Source organism: Rhinopithecus bieti, unplaced genomic scaffold, assembly GCF_001698545.2.
Source record: "Rhinopithecus bieti isolate Rb0 unplaced genomic scaffold, ASM169854v2 scaffold_42565, whole genome shotgun sequence".
In the NCBI taxonomy this organism is placed as follows: Eukaryota; Metazoa; Chordata; class Mammalia; order Primates; family Cercopithecidae; genus Rhinopithecus; species Rhinopithecus bieti.
The window spans coordinates 1,602,319-1,623,384 of NW_016818029.1; the positions used below are offsets into that span (position 1 = coordinate 1,602,319).

Consider the following 21,066-nt stretch of genomic DNA (forward strand, 5'->3'; position numbering starts at 1 on the left):
TTCAGAAGCTTTTCAGCTAAATTAAGTCCCATTTATTTTGTTTTGTAAAACTAGAATATTTATGAGAATTTGTTTTATGAAAAAATATCAAGTTTAGTTTTTAACCACCTGAGTTAACAGGCAGAAATTTTGGAAGTTAACTTTATGTTTCAGTACTTGGGAAAACAAATATTTGCTATATATACCAATAGAACTAAATGAAATTTAATTTAAAAATCAAAATATTAATTTCAGTGTTTTCCATACTTGTCTGATTTTAAGCATCACCCACCCGGAATCATTTGTGATAATTCAGATTCCTAGGGTTTATTCTGGAACTATCAAATCAGAAACTCTAAAGAGAGTCTGAAATAACATTCTACGTTACTCTTATGATCAGATAAGTATGTGAAGAACTAACAAAAATATTTCTCTGAGAAGCACATCTTTTAAGATTTTTAATCATTACCAAACAACATAAACCTTCTAAGAGAGAGGCTTATATTAAAAATAATGCGGCCAGGCGCGGTGGCTCAAGCCTGTAATCTCAGCACTTTGCGAGGCCAAGACGGGCGGATCACGAGGTCAGGAGATCGAGACCATCCTGGCTAACACGGTGAAACACCGTATATACTAAAAAATACAAAAAAACTAGCCGGGCGTGTTGGCGAGCGCCTGTAGTCCCAGCCACTCGGAAGGCTGAGGCAGGAGAATGGCGCAACCCCGGGAGGCGGAGCTTGCAGAGAGCTGAGCTCCAGCCACCGCGCTCCAGCCTGGGCGACAGAGCGAGACTCCGTCTCAAAAAATAAAAAATAAAAAATAAAAAAATAATGCAACAGAATTTGAACAGCAATAAAGTTTACATTTTATAAACAAAACCAAATTCAATTATCTTAATTTCTTTTAATCATCTCACAGCTTTCAGATCAGTAACATTTAAATTTGTGAATTTCTCAGATTCATAAGGTGTTTTGACTCTCTGAGAGTCAAATATAGGAAGTGCAAATCATAGGTAAGGAGGTTTTGAAGTATAGCTCTATTGTTGCTGGTTTAATTTGTGAAGAGGTTTTAAATATTGATTTTTTTCTTCAACGAATGATTTAAACTATCTGCATGTTGGTACATGCCAAGCTATTGTGTGAAATTTTACCAGCTGGGAATTATCCCTTCATTCTCTGGTGTGATTAACACTTCCAGCTGTAGAATAATTAAAATGTCAATCAGTTCTGAAACAGAGCAAAACAGTTTCTCATTTGATCCGTTAGTTGGAAGGCTAAATGAAGGAGTACATCAGGTGTCTAGCTCTTCTCGCAACAAGAGTTCACATCCCACCTCTCTCTGTTTTCCTCCACCTCCCCTCTTCTGCCTTCACATACACAAACACACACTGTGGACTCTGGATTTGGGTTATGTTCAAATTTGATTCTTTGATATGACCTCAATCTTACAAAATTTGTTATGTTGCTTATCTTTAAGAAAAACTTGGGGGAATAATGAGACCAGAAGGTTAGGGGGGTTTTGTATGTGTTTTTATATGGGTTTTCTGCATGGTGTATGTTCCTGGAACCATGTAAACATACACTCCATTAGTTTTGAAACTTCTTCCTTCTTGATCTGACAGCACTGACAATGACGTGCTTCATCATCACTCATAACCAGCACCTGAAGGAATGATAAAGCTTCTAGGCTTATAAAAAAACAAAGTGATGGGAAAAAATAGTCACAGCATGCTTAATATTCCTGAGTGTTCCAGTCTGTAGACTTGCACGAACATAGTGGCTGGAAAATACACTATGGATGCACACATTTAAATCAACACATCTCTGAAAGCCCCAGCCCCACTTCTGCTTCTTAAATACTCTTTTATAGGTCTCGATGCTTAGAGTCAGCAGCAGCAGCAGTGTGGCTTTTACATTTTTCTGTTAGAGTTCTTTTTTAACTTAATTAAAGCTTTAATAGAAGTTTTATTTCCCTTAGAGAGTGACTCTGAAGTTTAAAGTGGTCTTAAAAATAAGTACCTTAAATACCTGTTCATCAAACATCCTTTTGAACTTTTTGTTTTACTCAGAAGAATATTACTAATCAGATATATGAACTCTTTTGGATGAATCTGATACTCTAGGTAATGATCCCAGAGACTTCTACAGTGATTATTTTAGTGGTTTCTTTGAAGTCTTAAGAGGAGGTGGTAGCAATATGCAAGTGAAAGCGTGTCAAATTGGTAGAAGCTAAAAAAGGTTGGGTTTCTGAGTGATGTCCTCTCATTTGAAGAAACCTTGAGCAACTCTTTAGCCAGCACCTGCTGTGCTGCCAGGCTGAAACTCAGATAACATGGTGATGTTCCTGATTCATATGATCAAGGTCATACCACCCACAAGTACATTTCTAGGCTTAACCTTTTAAATACCTTTGTCATTTCCTTCCTTCTAAAGCAATTGTGCACACAGTGCAATTTACTGAATGTTGAGACAGCACAAAATATTTGCTCTTTTCACTAATTTTTCTTTTCTCTCTCTTTTCAACACACTAAACCTTTTCCAAAGGTTCCAGAGGAGGAGTCAAAGCGGCTGTAATCTTGATTCAGTTTTATGGGCAATAGAATTATTTTACTGATTCCTGGAATCATGGCTCCTATACATGTAAGTAAGATAATTCTTTTCTCCAATCAATATGTATTCACTGAGAGGCTGAGATTACATCAGCAAGGGCTAGTCCACTGACTCCTAAATATTCATACTTAGAAAGGAAATTTGGAATCCAGTAAGAGAGATGAGACTATGGTTCAATTAAAGAAAATGCCTTTGAAAAGGATGATGAAATTCCTTCAAGTACAAGATATGCTCTTTGAGTTGTTATAAACTTGTTAATGTTGGAATTTCACTCTGGGTAGAAGATATTTTAATGTCGATGAATCCCAAATGCAATTCTCTGGGCTATTTTTGAAGACTCTGGAACATTAGAGAGCAAAAAACACAAAGTTATCCAAAAAGTCAGCATTGCATCTGAATAGGTTCAAAACAAAATCAGTCCATATCTTGATGCCGTCTGCATTCTCTGAAAACACAATAACCACAAATGGTGCCAGAGGGAAAAGAGAAAGGACTTCTGTTGACTTCAAATAAAAGCGGTATCTGACAAAAGGGGAAGCAAATGATACCTTGATATGCCATTAACAAATGCCTTGTGTATCTACAGCTGCTCTCTATGAGCACTTTGGAAATTAAAGGATTGCCAGCTTTTCCACTTTGGGACAAAAAACATTTGTGCTAAACAGCCGGTAAGTAAATGCAGTAAACATATTTTTACAGTGAATAGAATTGTTTTATATTTTGGGGACTGATTGTGAATTTCTACTGCTTCTTGATTAGCAAACATTTGGCAGTTCCTGAGTCTTTAGACATTAAAATGCCAAAACAGATTCAGCCTGACAGACTGAGCTCCTATATTTTTTTCATTCCCCTAACAATTATCCTCAAAACATTTGAAAGCACTAAAATGAAACGTGTTCTGAAAACACATTCGGAAACGTTTTACCTGTGTGACTTTAATAAGCATGTAAAAAAAAAAAAAAAAAAAAAAATACTGGGTTGCTGTCTAACTTCCTTAGGGCAGAGATGAGAACACAGTACATACATAATGACTGTTGGAACTGTTGGTGGGCATTTCCTAGGGCCTTGCCTTGGGACCATGGAAGATTTTATTGCCGAACACCAAAGCTGGTAAAAACAGATGTCTGTGCAAAGTCTCTTGGGTGTATCTCTTAGTAGTAATGTTCCTGCTAATTTTAAAATCAATAAACTTCTAATAGGTTTAAAAGTTCTCAGTAATGATTTTATCTCTTTTAAGAGTCATGTCCTTACACATTTTGTGTTGTTACATTGAAATTATTGGAGGATTTTCTTTTAAATGATCATTTTAAGTATCTTACACTTTAATCTTAAGATAGATTAGGAGATGGATTTTATTTGTTTTGCATTCATTCATTGATTATAATTTTTAGTTAACTAATTATATAGAAATGAATGTTTTAATCTGCCAACTTTATATAAAACTTGAAAATTCAGGGAAAAAATGTAGGCAGAATAGCATAATTTTTACACTGACTCACATCTTGGTTGCAGTGTAGGATTTTACAGTCTTCTATGATTGAGTGTGTATATGTTGTGTATATATTTGTGCATGTGTGTGTATGTGATTTGTATGTGTGCATAAGTGGAGGTTGTGGTTTTATCATTATAATTAAAGTTTTAAATTAAAATGTAAAAGCATGTATTGGTTTTCTATTGCTTCTGTAACAAATTACTACACATTTAATGGCTCAAAACAATACACATTATCTTATAGTCCTGGAGGTGACCAGTCTGAAATGAGTTTCACTGGGCTAAAACAAAGTGTTGATGGAATTGCATTTCTTCTAGAGGTTTTAAAAGAGAATCCTTTTTCTTTCCTTTTTTATATTCTAGAGGCCACTTATTTGTATTCCTTTGTTTTTAAGGAATCTTCAAAACAAGCAACTACATCACTCTGTGACTTCTGTTTTCATCAGCACGTCTCTTTCTCAGACTCTGGCTCCTCCTGCATCCCTCTGACAAGGACCCCTGTAATTACATTGATCACATCTGGATAGAGGGCCATCATTCTGACTTCTACTGGCATAAAATTCACTAAAATAAAATTCTTGCTACTCACCTCTCCCTTCAGTGAATCTTCCCATGATTTCTTATCTCCCCTGACTGCCAGTATTTTTATCCATATAGTTTGCCTGTTTGCTTAAGGTAATTATCTTTGAGTGTCCATGAAATTTATGCTGATGCAACTTGCCCAACCTTCCCCAACATGCCTACTTTATAAACTGTGGACTTTTCCTTGCCCCCTTCCCCTGTGTGAGGTGGAAGCATTACTTCTAGAACAAACGTCTTCCACCTGAATCTTTTTCTAATGGTGCTTCAATTCCCTGAAATGGAGGCACAACTTTCTCCTGGAGGTTCCATTTCTATAAGATGACATTCCACTCGAAGTAAATTCTTTTCTACTTCTCCAAGTCAAGGTGCTGTAAGCAGATGCCTCATCATTATTCCTTGATGCCTCTTCCACACCATTATTCTACAACCACCGTCTAACAATCCCTCCTCCCCTGAAGTTGATGATATCTGGTGGTTGCTTTTCTTTCCCCATTTTTGACGTCATATGCTAGCTTCAAGTTCTCCTTATATTCTTCATTTAATTTATTATTTTACTTTTATGATTTGCAGTGATTATTCCTTATTCACTTTATTGTCCATACTGCTATCATCTACCAAACTAGCTTCAACTTCACCAGCAATGGCCTCCTTTATCATCTTCCCATATTGTCCCTTATGTATGGCAATATTTTTGAACCTTGAAATTACTGAGAAATGATGAGATGGAAAATGAACTCTAAGGTTATGCTTTGTGACTCTACCCTTCTTCCCTTCTAACTGTTCCCTTTCCCTTTTTTCTTTCCTGACCTTGTTTTTCAATTTCACCTGATTCCCTGTCTCTAAACCTCTCTATTCCCTCCATCTTTTAACCTCTCCTGTAAGTCCTTATTTATATTCTGGAGCAGTGTTTCTGAAACTATCTGTGAGGTGAAGCACGAGTTTTTATTTCCCAACCCACTGTCAACTGATATTTTATTAAAATATAATAATCTTGAGTGTTACTTGATAATTGAAAATAATAGACAAGTACATACAAAATGCAAGCAATTTTTACTTTATGAGTCACTAGATGTAAAATTTCAGTTACTATGATCAAAGCAAATAGAGTAGAATAAAATAATTATAAAAATCACACATAACACATTGAAAATGTGCTTGTAAATGACTAATATAGCCATTTTACTCATATTTGTATGATATTCTTCAATCATAACCAACTGGAATTTCATTGATATTGCACTGAATTTATAGATTAAGTTGGTAAAAACTGATATATTGACAATACTGAGTTTTCCTATCTGTGAACATGGAATATCTCTCCACTTATTTAGCTCTTCCTTGATTTATTTTATCAGAGTTTCTAGTTTTTCTCACCTATTTTTTGTTTATATTATGTTAGATTTATACCTAAGTATTTCATTTTAGCATGTTAATAAAATGGTGTTGTATTTTATTTTGAATTTCACTTATGCATTACTGATTTATAGGAAAGTAATTTACTTTTGTATACTAACCTTGTATTCTGCAACCTTGCTATAATCACTTACTAGTTCCAGTTTTTTGTTGTTTTGAATTTTATACATAGATCATGTCATCTATGAACAAAAAGTTTTATGTCTATATTCCTAATCTGTACACCTTTTTAAAGAAGTTTTCCTGAGAAAAGCACACGTAAGTCTAAAACCCACTGGCCTGCATGCTATATATCTGCATACTTTCTTAAATTTTCTCCTAGATTTAGTCATTTTTATTCAAACACAGCGTGACGTTTAATCTACTTTGACTCTCTAATTACTTTACTCTTTTCTTTACTGATTTCTATTCTCTGCCTCCTGCTCCCAAATTTCTTTCTGTTCTTTATTCTGTTCTTTAATGAGGTACTAATATGATGACTTTAATATGTACCCTCTGTGGGTAAATCAATATTTTTAATTAGGACCTCCACCTTTCGTGATATCTTATTTTCAGTTCCTCTGGGCAACTCTTCTTATGTTTTTATCATCTTAATGAAAGTATAAACATCTGTTCGCCCAAGCCTGTTTATGTTAATTATTTGTCTTAGTTCACTGGTACCTGCATGTCCTCATTCAGCCAGGATAAGTATTTAGACCTGTGGGTTTTTATTTTCTGTATAGGCAGAATTCTAAAATGATGCCTGTGATTCCTGCCCTGTGATGTGCACAACTTTTTGTAATCTTCTCCTTTTTCATGCAAGTGAAACTTGTAACTCACTTATAACCAGTAGAATATAGCAAAGGTGAAGGGAAAGCTTAGATGTAACTAAGGTCTTTAGTCAGTTGATTTTTAGTTAATAAAAAGATAGATTATCTTGGGTTGGCCTGACCTAATCATGTGAGCCATTTAAAAGAGGCTCTAAGCCTTTGCCAAAATAAGACACAGGAAATAGCAGATACTCTCTCCCTTTCTGACTTTAGAGAAGTAAGCTGCCGTGAATTTTACAGCCAAACGGAAATGAATCCTATCAACAACCTGAGGAAGCTTGGAAGTGAATACTTTCCTAGTTGAACTTCCAGATGAGGATACATCCCAATCACCATTTTGATTACAGCTTTTTGAAACCTTGAGCAGAGTACCCAATAAAGCTGTGCCCAAACTTGTGACCTACAGAAACTTTGAGACAATAAATATGTGTTGTTTTAAGCCACTAAATTTGTGTTAATTTGTTATGCAGCAGTAGAAAACTAGAAAACTCATTTCTTCCAATTTCCACATTTGCTCTTCAACCAATTTCTGTCTGCTCTATATACACAATATTTCTTACTCTCCTCTTTCACCTTCTCATCACTACCACTTTGGTTTATTTATTTTATTTTCTTTTACTAAAATGGCCTTTTGAATGATCTTCTTTCCTCTCCAGCTTGCTCTAAGAACCACTAGAAACACTAATTATGCCATTCTGGCTGTAAGGAAAGATGGTCACTATGGTCATAAAGTAGAGTGGTTGATCTAGTGGTCTTGGCAGAAGAGCATGAAATTTCCAGGGAAGAACTATTAGAACAGGTGCTGGAATGGAGATGGTAGGACCCTGAAGATAAGTTAAGGAATTGAGAAATCACTGTGACTATGTTGCATAGGCTATTCAAGTAGACACCAAAAATAAAATATGTTGGTTATTTTAATATTACAAATATAACAAGCAGAGAACAAATGAAATTACTCATTTTACGTTGTTTCTCATGCCTTCTTTCTCAAAAACATAGTAAAAGTTCCCCTTTGGCCTTTTGAGAAGAAAGTTTTAAAAATGTGCATTTACGTAATAACTCAATATAAGTTACAAAAGTCATGTATTTCAAAGTCCATGCAAAAAAAAAATTGTTATCACACAAAAAATTCTGTAATTATCAAGCCTTCTAACCAAAAGTGAATCAGTTATGCTCTTTTATATAGAAGCTGCTTTCTTCTAGGAAAAAGCAAATGCCAGTGTTAATCAAACCAGCATGGAAGTTAATTAGAACCCCAAGAACAAGCGGATGGGCTTAGCACCTTGGACACATGAATATCTTGTTTCTAAAAATGACCTCAAAAGATTGCATAACAATCAATCTGGCACAAGTCAGGAGTGACTAATTAACTTTTCATTTTTCCCTTAGTAATTTAGTCCTGCTCTTTAAAAATATTTCTAAACTGAGAAATCCCCATTAGTTGCTGCATATTGGTTGTTCAAATGAGGGTAATGACCCTTTACTTGATTGTATATACCCATCATTTAGTTTATCTTTTGTATGTGCTTTATAAACAACTCTCAAACATGAAGCAACTTTAGTTAATAGCCTCATTAAATTTGAGTGTAGATACAGAATTTTACAGACTGGAAAACTTTCTAACACCACATGGGAAATATTAAATATTTTCTTATCTACCTTGCAATTAAGGGAGAAATTGTGCTAACCTCTCCCCCAGACATTATTGCTTCATCATCTCAAACCTCTGGAGGCTCATAGTGGAAATGGTTGGGAAGAGGGCAATACATCAAAACACACTTTCTTATCAATAATTACTTTGATGTTTTCGGTTCTGCTTTCACCTTTTTTAGGTGAGAGATCTGCCCACTCAGTGGTTACTCAGGCTCAACCCTCATAAAAGAGAGGTTGGGGTCACCTCAGTTGTTGCTTTGGCACTTTTTTTTAATGTTTTGTGTTTGTTTGTTTCCTAGAGGCAGTCTACTGAGGTCCTACAATTCTCTTCACTGACCTGAACAAACTGCTTTTCCCTTAAATTTCTGTATAGAACCCGGACAACTGGTCTATACTTTCTGATATTGATTTCCCCCATGCTTCTAAGTTTCTTATGACCTCTGGATTGTCGCTTTGGCTTTGCGTAACACCCCTACTTCCAAACTCTGGAGTAAAATTCCTGTGAAGACTGATACCTCAGAAGTGACTGCTTCACAGATAGACATCTCATTTTTTTTTTTTTTTTTTATACTTTAAGTTCCTAGGTACATGTGGCATAACGTGCAGGTTTTGTTTACATATGATACTTGTGCCATGTTGGTGGTGCCCACCCATCAACTCGTCAGCACCCCATCAATCGGTTCTTTTATTATCAGGTATAACTCCCAATGCCAATCCCTCCCCCCTCCCCCCTCCCCATGATAGGGCCCCGATGTGTTGATGTTCCCTTCCCGAGTCCAAGTGTGCACTGTTCAGTTCCCACCTATGAGTGAAGAGACCTTTGTGGTGTTTTGGTTTCTCTTCTTGTAGATAGGTTTGGCTAAGAATAGATGGTTTCCAGGCTGGCATCCCCAGACCCTACAAAGGACGCCAAAAAAACTCATCCTTTTTATGGCTGCATAATATTCCATGGTGTATATGTCCACATTTTCTTAACCAGTCTGTCACAGATGGACATTTGGGTTGGATCCAAGTCTCTCACTATTGTGATAGTGGCTGCAATAAAACTGCGTGTGGGCATTGTGTCTTTATAGCAGGCTGATTATAATCCCTTTGGTATATAACCCGTAGTGGGATGGCTGGTCCATAGTACATCTAGTTTCTAGGATCCTTTGAGGGAATCGCCATACTGTTTTCCCATAATGGTTGAAAACTACGTTTACAATCCCACAACAGGTTGTAAAAATGTTCTATTTCTCCCAATCCTCTCCACACCTGTTGTTTCCCTGGACTTTTTTAATGATTTGCATTCTAACTGGGTAGGATGGTTCTCATTGTGGTTTTGATTTGTATTCTCTCTGATGGCCAGTGATTGATGAGCATTTTTTCCATGTGTCCTGTTGGCTGTATGAATTGGTCTTCTTTTGAAGAAATGATTCTGTCCATATCCTTTGCCCACCTTTTTGATGGTTGTTGTTTTTTCTTGTAAAATTTGTTTTGATCTTTGTAATTCTGGATATTAGCCCTTTGTCAGATGAGTAGATTGCAAATTTTCTCCCCCCATATCGTAGGGTTGCCTGGGTTCACTCTGATGGTAGTCTTCTTTTGGCTGTTGCAGAAGCTCCTTTAGTTTAATTAAGATCCCATTTGTCAAATTTTGGCTTTTTGCCTTTGCCATTGGCTTTTGGTCCCCTGATGAACATCGGATGCAAAAATTCCTCAAAAAAATACTGGCAAACTGGATTCAGGGAGGCCACATCAAAAAAGCTATCCACCCATGATCAAGTGGGCTTCATCCTGGGATTGCAAGGGCTGGTTTCAAACATCACAAATCAATTAAACATATCCAGTATATAAACAGAACCAAGACAAGGAACCACATTATTATCTCAATAGATGCAGAAAAGGCTTTGACAAAATTCAAACAAGCCTTCATGCTAAAATGCTCAATAAATTCGTATTGATGGGAACGTACCTTCAAAAATAATAAGAGCTATTTATGACCAAAACCCACAGCCAATATCATACTGAATGGGGCAAAAACTGGGGAAAAAAATTCCTTGGAAACCGGCCACAAGACAGGGATGCCCTCTCCATCCACCTCCTATTCAACATAGTGGTTGGGAAGTTCTGGGCTAGGGCAATCAGGCAAGGGAGAAAGATTATTAAAGCGTATTTCAACTTAGGAAAAGAAGAAGGTCAAATTGTCCCTGTTTGCAGATGACATGTTGTATATTTAGACAACCCCATTGTCTCAGCCCAAAATTCTCCCTTAAGGCTGGATAACGCAAATTCAGCAAAGTTTCTCAGGGATTACCACCAATTAATGTGCAAAAAATCACAAGCATTCTTATACACCAGTAACCAGACCAAACAGAGAAGCCAAATCAGGAATGAAACTTCCATTCACAATTGCTTCAAAGAGAATTAAAATACCTAGGAATCCAACTTACAAGGGATGTAAAGACCTCTTCCAAGGGAGAACTACAAACCACTGCTCAGTGAAATAAAAGAGGACACTAAACAAATGAAAGAACATACCATGCTATGGATAGGAAGAATCAAATATCGTGAAAATGGCCATTACTTTCCCAAGGTTTATTTATAGATTCAATGCTATCCCCATCAAGCTACCCAATGAGTTTCTTCACAGAATTGGAAAAAACGCGCTTTTAAAGTTTCATACGGAACCAAAAAAGAGCCCGCACTGCCAAGACAATCCTAAGTCAAAAGAACAAAGCTGGAGGCATCACACTACCTGACTTCAAACTATACTACAAGGCTTACAGTAACCAAAACAGCATGGTACTGGTACCAAAACAGAGCTATAGACCAATGGAACAGAACAGAGTCCTCAGAAATAATACCACACACATCTACAGCCATCTGATCTTTGACAAAACCTGACAGAAACAGAAAAACGTGGGAAAGGTTCCCTCTATTTTAATTAAATGGTGCTCGGAAAAATTGGCTAGCATAAGAGAAAGCTGAAACTGGATCCTTTCTTACTCCTTATTACGAAAATAATTCAAGGTGGATTTTTTAGAGACTTAAATGTTAGACCTAATAGCGTAAAAACCCTAGGAGAAAACCTAGGTAGTACCATTCAGGACATAGGTATGGGCAAGCACTTCATGTCTAAGACATCTCATTTTTTAATTGAGATTTCAACTATTTAACACTTACCATGTTAACTCATTACACTCTCCTCCATTTGCTCATAAACATCAAAATAATAACAAAAATGAGTGCTCACTGAGTGCTACAGAATGCAAACTTTTAGAGATACAGAAATAATGAATAGGACTTCTGACATTGAGTGGTTGGTAAATAAAACAGAAATGTAAAAAATGAAATAAACAATTAGGGTTACTGCCACTAGAGAAATAGATCACAGGCTACAGATTACTACTGGCCCTATGAAGCAGGAAGACAACACAGGTATAGCAAGGGACCTGTTACATATAGGTAGAACGTTGTTGGAGGTAATGGTGAAAGTCAGTGCCCTGGGCTGCTCTGGTGAATTGGCGCTCCCCTTCACTGTTCTGCTGACTAGACTTCAAGTACCCTCCACGACGGACTAGAGAGGCCTTGTGGAGCTGCGTCCCCCTTTTCTACTTGCATGAATTGTTTGCATTGCTTATTTGTGAGTTTTAGCAAAATAAACTGAATGCAGACAATGCCATGTCAAAATAATCTTGCTTGGCAATGTTTGAATTTCTATCAGACTTTGCCCCCGATTACTTTATTCCTTCTCCCAGTTCAATCCCAGACAAGACACAGAAGTCAAATGACAAAAAGTGTGGGTCTGAAGAACTAAAGCAAGACTGTTAGAAAACACTGGGCAGAGAGAGGTGTTTTTGTGCTTGTATGGAGAGAAATAGCTGGCAGAACTGAAAACGTTTGCATGCAAAGCATGGAAACTACTTAGGGGAAGAGTGTTCAATTGCTCTCCTTTCTCATAGTGCGACACTGGCTTGCATAGATGCTTACTTCCTCCTCATTTTTGATAGAAAAGCAGCTGTGACTGTGTAGGGCCACTGGGGTCAGTATGGTGACATCAGAGAGGCTTAAGACTACACATACTGGAAGGCCAGCTTCTGAACAAGCCCTCATCCCCTCCCCTCCTGCCACCACCTTCACCCAGCTGTAAATAATCAAACAATGAAAGCAGGCTCTGGGAGAGAACTGTGTCATAGCAGAGGGTTTCCTGAAAGCCAATGCTGTCTGTTGGGTCAGGCGCAGACTATGGCTCCTCAGCCTCTGCCCCGTGGTATATCTCTCCCACCTTTAATTAGGCCAGGAGCAGCACATGCTCTACCTTATGCACATTACCAGTGAGCTACTGGGTATGCTCAGGGAAGATGTGTTGATAAAAGGAGTCAGACTTTTGTGGGAGTCATGAAATAGGAGAGTCAATAGAATGGGCAAGTCAGACTAGATGAACCAGACTTAATTAAAGTATCAAATCAAGAATTAATAAAAACACTATCCTCTAATACTACAGAATAATAACAAAATGAGGGCAATGCAAGCCATTTCAAAGAAACACAAAGTAGAAAGCTTGGATGTAGAAAGAAAATAATTAAAACATTAAAAATGAATAATTATACCTGAAAATGAATAAATGAGAGGATCATGTCAAGCAACTCTCATGAAAAGAATTAGCAGGAATTAAGAGAGAGAAATTTGAGTAGTTAAGGTATGCAAAATTTAGTACTAGAAACAACAAAATCTAAATATTAGAATACAAAAGAGGAGAAAATACTGGATGGAGAGGAAATTGCTGAATACATAATCATGAACAATTTTTCAGAACTAGAGCAAAATAAATAAATCACATTGAAGAAATTCCTAGTATGACAAATAGGGTAAATAAGGAAACAGTTATGTCTAGACATATTATAGTTAAAATAAAACATTTACATCTAGACATATTATAATTAACATCAACTATATCAAGAATATTTCAAAAGCTTGTGGATAGAGCAGATCTTCCTAAAAGAAAAAGACTTAGATTGACTTTAGATTTCCCTTAATGACCCAAGAAACAAGAAGTGAGGTCACAATTGCAAAGGAAAAGAATTTAAACATGGGATTTTATTCCTTTTTTTATTATTAAAGATTTGACAAACAAAAAGATAAAGAATAATAAACATATATCTATTATAAATTATGAAATAATAAATCATTACTTTTTTGTGGAAGTATTTTGCTTGCCCACAGCAATCAAATTCTTTCTGAGTATGTTGAGTTTGATGGTCATCCTTCTATGCATGTCTTTATATGTTTAGTTCTTGTGGATATATTTCTAGACAATATGTCATTTTTTTCCATATTTTTTTAAAATAAATAAGCCAGGCATTTTATTATCATTATTAAGCTATCATTTCTTTGGTGACAGGGTTGTTTCTTTATTTGTATAAAATAACAGTCGTCAAAGAGTTACATGGAAAAATTAGGGTACTATTGCTTATCTTCTGATGCAGGCAGCTAAACAAAACTTATTTCCACTCTAGTTATTTCCAATGAACACTTTCTTAATATGCTGACAGAAACTCAGTAATAGATAAGTACAGTAGTTGCAATATCATTTATGGCCTTTACAATATAATTTTAGTCTTAAAATATATGTTGTTAGAACTATTTTTCACCACAGATAGTACTAGGAACTCTTAAGTATTTTGCTAGACTGTAGTTTGAATATCGCCCACTGATTGTGCAAAAGGTATAAATTGTGTTTATTCACAATCATGGCTAAGTTAATGAAACTTTTCTTCCAATATCATAGTTATGAAAGCAGACACATAGACCAATGGAACAGAATAGAGAACACAGAAACAAGCCCATACACCTACAGTGAACTCATTTTCAACAAAGATGCGAAGAATATATAGTCTCTGCAATAAATGGTGGTAGGAAAAAGACAGTCTGTTCAATAAATGGTGTTGGCAAAACTGAAAATCCATGTGCAGAAGAATAAAACTAGATGCTTATCACTCACCATATACAAAAATCAAATCAAAATGAATTAGAGAATGATGGTTTCCAGCTTCATCTATGTCCCTGCAAAGGATATGGACTCATCCATTCTCAGCAAATTAATACAGGAACAGAAAACCAAACAAACATTCTCACTCATAAGTGGGAGTTGAACAATGAGAACACATGGACACAGGGAAGGGAACATCACACACCAGGGCCTGTCTAGCGGTGGAGGGCTAGGGGAGGGATAGCATTGGGAGAAATACCTAATGTGGATAACGGGTTGATGAGTGCAGCAAACCACCACGGCACGTATATACCTATGTAACAAACCTGCACATTCTGCACATGTATCCAAGAACTTAACGTATAATGAAAAAAAAAAAAAAAAAAAAAACCTAAAAAATGAATTAGAATCTAAGATCCCCAATTATGAAACTACTACAAGAAAACACTGAGGAAAATCTTCAGGACATTGGTCTGAGGAAAAGATTCTTGAGCAATATCCCACAAGCACAGGCAACCAAAGCAAAACTGGATAAATGGGACCATATTAAGTTAAAAAGCTTCTCCACAGCAAAAGATACAATCAACATGAAGAGAAAACCTACAAAGTGGGAGAAAATATTTGCGGATAACCCATCTGACAAAGGATTAATAACCAGCATATATAAGGAACTCAAACAACTCCATAGGAAACAATCTATTAATCTCATTTAAAAATGGGCAAAAGATCTGAACAGACATTTCTCAAAAGAAGGCATACACATTTCAAACAGTCATATGAAAAGGTGCTCAACATCACTGATCATCAAAACTACAATGAGATATTATCCCACCCCAGTTAAAATGTCTTATATCCAAAGACAGGCAATAACAAATGCTGGTGAGTATGTGGAGAAAAGGGAACCCTTGTGCACTATTGATGGGAATTTAAATTAGTGCACCCTCTATGGAGAACAGTTTGGTGGTTCCTCAGAAAGCTAAAAATTGAGCTGCCATATGATACATCAATCCCACTACTGGGTATATATCCAAAATAAAGGAAATCAGTGTATCTAAGAGATATCTGCACTCCTGTTTGTTGCAGCACTGTTTACGATAGCTAGGATTTGGAAGCAACCTAAGTGTCCATCAGCAGAGGAATGGATAAAGAAAATGTGGTATATACAATGGAGTACTATTCAGCCATAAAAAATGAATGAGATCCAGTCATTTGCAACAACATGGATGGAACTGGAGATCATTATGTTAAGTGAAATAAACCAGGTACAGAAAGATGAACATTGCATGGTAACACTTATATGTGAAATCTAAAAATTAAAACAATTGAACTAACTGACATAGAGAGGAGAAGGGTGGCTACCAGAGGCTGGAAAGGTTATTGAGGGTTGTGGGGGAGGTACAGATGGCTAATAGTTACCAAAAATAAATAGAAAGAATGAGGAAGATCTACTATTTGATAGCACAACAGGGTGACTATTGTCAGTAATAACTTAATTGCACATTTTAAAATAACTTAAAGAATGTAATTGGATTGTTTACAACTCAGTGGATAAATGCTTGAGGAGATGGATACCCCATTTTCCATGATGTGCTTATTTCACATTGAAAGCTTGTATCAAAATATCTCAGGTACCCATAAATATATACACCTACCATGTACCCACAAAAAATTTTTAAATGATAATTTGAAATAAAAAATAAGATCTTATAAATATCAGTATTTACTTTTACAAAGGAAAAAGCCCATAAAACAAAAAAAGATACCATGCACAATGGAATAAAATAATAAAATATTTTTATTGTGCTAATATATACATGGCATAAAATTTACTATATTGACCAATTTTAAATGTACCAATTTCAATATTGTTAAGTACATTTACATTTTGTGCAACCATCACTGCCATCCATCTCCACAACTTTTCATTTTCCCAAAATGAAACACTATATGCACTCAACCCTGATTCTCAGTTCCTTCCTCTCCCTAGCCCTTGGCCACCACCATTCTACTTTCTGTCTCTGTTAATTTGACTACGCTAGGTACCTTGTATAAGTAGAGTTGAACAATCTTTGTTTCTTTTTTTTTTCATGACTGGCTTATCTCACTTAACGTAATGTCTTCAAGGTTCATCCATGTTGTAGCATGTGTCACAATTTCCTTTTTTTGATCTGGAAAATATTATATTGTATATTTATACCACATTTTATTTATCCTTTTATTCATCAATGGACACTTGGATTGCTTTCACCTTTTGGCTATTGTGAATAATGCTGTTACGAACTGCATGTACAAATATCTCTTCAAGCCCCTGCTTTCAGTCCTTTTAGACATATACCCAGAAGTGAAATTGGTAAATCATATGTTTAATATTTTGAGCAAATGTCATACTGTTCTCCACAGTGGTGGCACTATTGTACATTTTCACCAGCAATACACAAGGGTTCTGACTTCTCCACATACTCACCAACACTTGTTATTTTCTATTTTTTAAGTAATTGCCATTCTAATGTTTGTAAAGTAGTGTCTTATAATTTTGATTTTTATTTCCCTAATGATTAGAGATGCTAAGCATCTTTTCATGTACTTATTGGCCATTTGTTTATCTGCTTTAGAGAAATGTCTACCCATGTTCTTTGCTCATTTTTTAAATTTTGTTTTGTTTTGTTTTTTTGTTGTTGAGTTAGAGTTCTTTATATAGTCAAGATATTAATTTCTTATCAGATATATGATTTGCTAATATTTACTTTTATTCCGTGGGTTGTCTTTTTATTCTGTTAATAGTATCCTTTGATCCATAAAAGCTTTTAATTTTAGTAAAGTCCAATTTATCTACTTTGATGCAAATAGACAGCTTCAAGAAGGAGGGTATGCCTCATCTTTGCAAGAGAAGTAACTATGAAAAGGTTTGAGTCTAGGTTTCATTGGAATGAATTGGAATCGTGGGGCATGGGGCAATGATAATTACAAGTTCAGACCATAGCTAAGATGTTTAAAAGAAGGAAGGCAAAAGAGAGAGTAGCACTAAAAAGATATGAGATCACGGAAGCAAATTTCTCCCTTCCTCTTCATCGCCTTCCCTGTCTTCTCTCAATCCAGGTGCAATCATGAGTACTGTAAAATAAAGCTCCAGGCAACATTTCCATCTTTATGAAAGAAAACTTTTTTCTTTTTATTATGAATAAGACCTCAGTATATTAATAGGGTTTGAAAAGAGATCAGGGAGAAGGGGAGGGTCAGAAGACAGAAGAAAGAGGGGAAAATTGTTTAGTGAGGTCCTAATCTAAAAGTGAGGGGTTAGAAGGACAATAAAGGCAACTGATTATTAGACCTGGCCAACGGGTAGGATTATCTTCTATTTCAAATGTAATAAACATAATGAATAGCTGGAGAAGGGAATAGAATATTTATGTGTGATAAAGGGAATTTAAAGAGATTCATATGGTAGAATTGCTCTTATATCTCTGTGAATTGGGAAACAAAATCATCTGCCAAAGGTAAGGTGTTAGGTTAGGAGTTGGAAACAGAAATAAAAGTCTTGAATTACAAAAAAAATGGCATTTCCCCTTGTTTTGGAACAGAACCAGCTTTAGGATGTTTTGGTAAATTGCTGTGTCTCAACTACCTGAACTGCCTTCCCTGTTGTAAATCTCTCTTTACAAGTAGAAACAGTGGCAAGCAACCTGTCACGGAATTCCAACTGAGTGCTAAATGCATTTTATTCTTTAAAACCTCCTCAATGATCACTAAACAGATGGCCTTCCACAGTTAGCTTCACCAGAACATCTTGTCAGGCCAAGCCTGTTTAGCTTCGAAGATGGCGTAAGTCATAGCAGTTTTCACATTGGCCTGTTTCTCACTTGTAGGTATGTTCACCTACTAATTATTTATATGAGCCTAATAGCTTTTTAAGAAGCCAGTTTAATGAAAACAAAATGTTACTGCCAATTTTCTTCTAATTTATTCTTTTGCTAAAAATATTACTTCTAAAATATAATTCTGATTACTTTCTTACTTAAAATGTGTCCTAGGCTCCATATCCTAAGTTGGAATGAAGCCATTGCTTTTCATGATCCTCAGGTCATTCTGAGAGACTCTCAATGTCTCTGCATGACCTGGACCTCTGTCCACATCACAGTTCCATCCTGTGGTGAAGAGTCTTACCCTCACACTCATGCTTCCTAGTTTTGTCTCAGAGCCTTCACGCAGACTACTCTCTCCTTGCACGTTATCAATGCTAATTTATACTCATGTTTCTTGTCTCAGCTTTGATATCACTCTTTCCAAGGGCTTAAAACTCCTATTATGTGCTCCCACAGTACCTTGGTTTTTTGCTTTACAATTGCCTCCATTTTTTCCATCTCCCTCTGCATTTTTAGCCACAGAAGTCAATGGACCATATCTGAAGTGTCACTGTTCCCTCTGTATACCTTATTATACATAGTATCTGGCATATAGCATGAATTAAACTATGGTTTTACTATTTTCTGAATTTGAAAAGAGATTTTGTAGAAACAAATTGGAGTTTGGATAAATTATCCAATTTTGTTGCCCCTTTTACTAGCTATGTCGACTTGTAATATTATTTAAATTTCTTTGACCCTTGCTTTTCTTAGCTGTAAAATGAAGTTGTCTACCTACCTTCCTCATTGTTGTAAGAAGTAAATAATATATAAGTCTAGTACAATTGATAGCACAAAACCGGGCAAAATAAATGATCAATTCTATCTTATTTTTCCAATTAAAACATGAATGCCAATATTGTTATCATGGTTTTTCTCCTTTATTTCTCCTTTACTCATTCTATCAAGATGGCAGCACCAGTGCATTTGAAAAAAGCTACTTACACAATTAGTTTAGATAGAAATAACAACTAAAAATAGCTAACATTTATTAAGCAGTTACTCTGTGCTTGGCATTGTGCTAAGCAGTTTATACATACTATATTGCTAGTACTTATTTGTATCATTTTCTTCATAATCTTTGGGATTATGAAGGATGTAGTCACTGCTTATCCTGCAGTCAATGATGACCATGGAAGATGAGACAGAATCTTCTTAGTTATGTTGACGTTCAGGTGAACATTCATTAGTGCATGCCCATTTTTTTTTTTTTTTTTTTTTTTTGATTCTGTATCCTTTTTGGAGTCTCAGTGCACAGTAAGAAGAGAAGAAATCTATGTGGAGAAATGGACTGTCAGCTGCTCCCTTCTCACATTTTTTACTCACAAAATATGCCTATCTAAAGCTGTTACCAATATGTTCTTTTCTTCTCAAAGATATCACCAATTTCTGGGCCATTATTTTATTGGAAGTCCCATAAACACCCTGGACATTTTAATGTCAGTAAGATTTCTCATTTTTGTTGTGTATGGGGTGTGTGTGTGTGTGTGTATACATATATATGTGTGTGTGTATATTATACATATATATAAAATTTTCTGCTTGCTGTTTTTCTGATTTTTTCTTTTGTTTCTACTGTAGGTTTCAGTTTTTTAAAGGCAAGAACTATGTTTTATTTGCATTAGTATCCTCAGAACCTAGTATTGTATCAGACACACAGTAGACTTCCCCAAATTATTGTTGAAAGAACACATTTTGAATAAATCATTCCCCCTTACTTGTATAATGTGTGTACACCCACATGAGTACTTTCTAGGTAATTGATATGACTGTCACAATTTTGCTAAGATTTGTACTTAAAGAGTACTTGTATCTTATAGAGATTTATACAGATTAAGTAAAAGACACTGTGTGAGCAGTGATGACCCTGTGGAAAATTGCTGCTCTGAGAACAGCTGGGAAAACAAGGGATTTTCAAAATGGATAAGTTGTGCTTCTATGTTACAGATCAGGTGGATGAACTAAAGTGAAACTAAGTGTGCTAAACATGATCTTGGCTTTTTATTCCAGACTTTGAACTAACTTTATTCTCCAACATCAGTCAAAATAATTTTCTCAATTAAGATCTGTCAACTAAACACGCACAAAATGACCTTCACGGGATAGTCCTTAGGAAAAGCTAATAAATGATTGCAAAATGAGACAAGGAAAAGCACTTGGTAAGTCTTGAATAATAAATCAGGACCTTTCTGTGTTAAGTCAAACTAAGACGCATTTAATTTGGAATCTTCCAGTGTTTGGCTATCTGCTCAAGGAAAAAGGTTTGCAATAAATGTATATATGAAAGAAAAGCTGACAGTTGAAAAACTAAAATGAAAAGTAATGACATAATGTTAGGAGATGCCTTCAAGGAGACAAGTTATCGGAAAGTTGCGATCTCAATTTAAAACATTTTTTTCTCTCTAATTGTTGTTCTGTGTGCTGCTGCAGTATGATGAAATGGCCATAAACTTAGTGTGATAGGCTTGCAGAATAATTTAATTATAATTTAACATTTACTTTTATGCTATGCAATTACTTACATTGCTTTTTGCTGAAGACAATCCATTTAAGCAGCTGCACACAATGAAAAAAATAGCTGACAGGGTCAATTCTAAAGTTATACTAAGGTTTAGTTACATTCATTTTCTACCCAGTGGACTTAACAAATTAGGCAACAT

General features: G+C 35.7%; 1 long non-coding RNA gene across 2 annotated transcripts; it reads left to right on the forward strand.

Annotated features, from left to right (window-relative positions):
- The first annotated feature begins 2,517 nt into the window (after positions 1 to 2,517).
- On the forward strand, positions 2,518 to 20,547 carry LOC108518282 (uncharacterized). Of its 2 annotated transcripts, none has more exons than XR_001882338.1 (3): positions 2,518 to 2,618; positions 3,175 to 3,256; positions 20,417 to 20,547. It is a non-coding gene; the product is annotated as an uncharacterized LOC108518282 (long non-coding RNA). The 2 variants fall into 2 exon arrangements; XR_001882337.1 differs by lacking the exon at positions 20,417 to 20,547 and adding an exon at positions 7,097 to 7,241.
- The last annotated feature ends 519 nt before the right edge of the window (positions 20,548 to 21,066 follow it).